We start from the raw sequence: 1,995 nt of genomic DNA on the forward strand, positions 1-1,995 counted from the left end.
AAATAGACAAGGGAGGAGAAAGTTGCTACTGAAGTCAGAGGAAGCTCTGTAAAACAGACAATAAATGGACTGCAATGACTAGGCACCAGTAAGAAGAACACAGAGGACATGAGAAGACTCTCAGGGAGAGTGACAGTGAATGACATTGTGATATGTTTTTACATTATGCCAGTTGATGCTACTAATATTTTTAGGTGATTAGCATTACTTTCATAACACTGTTCTATAAGCAAGTCTCCTAAAGTATACTAGTAGGTAACAATGTTTTTTTTTTTTGACACATAAAGTTGTTTAATTAGGTTGTCAGCAATTTAGAAAACCAGTTTGTGAGGATACATCCCGTTGGTCAGACAGAAGTGAGAGCGCAGGTAGCCCTGCAGCTGAGGGACAGCTTTGATCTTTGGCAGAATCTGTGAGTCCACCACTTTCTGATCAGCCTTGCGCTGCTCTGTATTCTCATATTTCTCCTTCTCTGTGTCAAAGATCTCGCCCTCCTGATGCCTGGGCTTACGCAGCTGCTTTTTCTTGAAGTAAGCATCAGTCAGGTGTTTGGGGATTTTAACTGTGCTGATATCAACTTTTGTAGAGGTGGCGATGACAAACTTCTGATGTGTTCTTCTCAAAGGAACTCTGTTGAGGGCAAGAGGTCCTGTCACAAGCAGTAAACCACTGCCCAGTTGCTTCAGGAAAACCACTCTCTTGCCCCTGTGGCGCCCGGTAAGGATGATGAGGACAGTCCCAGGAGTGATGCTGGCACGCAGGCGTCTCACATGCTGACTGAAGGGCTTTTTGCCATGGCTCAGCAGCTTCCGAGGCACATCTTCAGTAGGATAATACCTGGGCATTTTTCGAAGCTTAACCACCCGGGTACCACCATTCTTGTCACCACCAACTGGTTTTGTGACAGTGGCAAGGACCTTTTCCTTTTTCTTCTTCTTTTCAACCTTGGTTTTTGCAGCTGTGTATTTCCTTTTGTACATGGCCTTTCTTGAATACATAGCAGATCGGGAGTACCTGCCAATTCCTCTAACAAGGACTGGATTTCAGCTGCAATGGGGCTTCCCCTTCTTGAGCTTTCTAGTCTTAGGGTCACCCTTTTTGGCTGCACCAGCGGCAGGGGCATCACCGCCAGCCTTCTTGGCTGCAGGTTTCTTCTCTTTTGTATCAGGTTTCTCGCCTTTTTCACCCACCATCTTGCAAGATGGGAAAGAGAACTAAGGTCCCGGCTTCCGGTCTATAAGCCGGTAACAATGTTTTTGCCTATCACATTCTTCCCTGAACTATCCCTTCCCTCAATAAAGCACAGACCATATCTTTCTCTTTCAGAGTAGAAGGCACTGGGCTGAATATCTGAAGACATAAAACACACACACACACACACACACACACACACACACACGGGGGGGGGAGGGGAGGAGGAAGAGTAAGAAAGTCCTTAAAACACTAAAACATTCTCAAAATAGAAATAACACAGAACTTAAGGCTTAAGACACCAGTTTGAGTCCGGCAGGGCAAAGGTGAGCCCCATCAAATGATCCTGGAAGCCCCCTCTCTTTGGGAGCATATCACAAACTGTGGTGTCCTTTGCCCAGTACAAAGGATTGGGCCCTTTCTAAACTGAAGTGCCACCTCCTCATACACTGGACATACTTCACATCCTTTGACAATGAAAATCAACCTAGACCTGTTCTTGTCTATATGAGTAGGTGCCTTAGAAAGTGACAAGCCCGATGTGTGTATTTCCCAGGATCCTATGAGAAAGAGAGTTTGACCACCAACCCTTCTGTTAGAACTTCCAGAAAAAGAAATTGATCAATTAAGTAAGACGCCTTCTTAACTTACCTTTCTAATGTGTAAAGAAGACACAATTTAGAATCCCAAAATACCTCCAAGGAACAAAATTCATTTCATTATCATCTAGGTAGAAATTTTTTGAGAGATAGAAATGAGCTGACTGAGAGATGGGCCAGTAATTTCATCATCCAAAAATTATTA

The 1,995-nt window shown here is 44.1% G+C and overlaps 1 pseudogene; it reads right to left on the reverse strand.

The window, feature by feature from the left end:
• Positions 1–310: 310 nt before the first annotated feature.
• Positions 311–1,193, reverse strand: LOC121440153 (annotated as a pseudogene).
• Positions 1,194–1,995: the final 802 nt, after the last annotated feature.

The sequence above is a fragment of the Microtus oregoni genome, unplaced genomic scaffold, assembly GCF_018167655.1.
Source record: "Microtus oregoni isolate MIOR12 unplaced genomic scaffold, Mior012 000065F_ref0000479, whole genome shotgun sequence".
In the NCBI taxonomy this organism is placed as follows: domain Eukaryota; kingdom Metazoa; phylum Chordata; class Mammalia; order Rodentia; family Cricetidae; genus Microtus; species Microtus oregoni.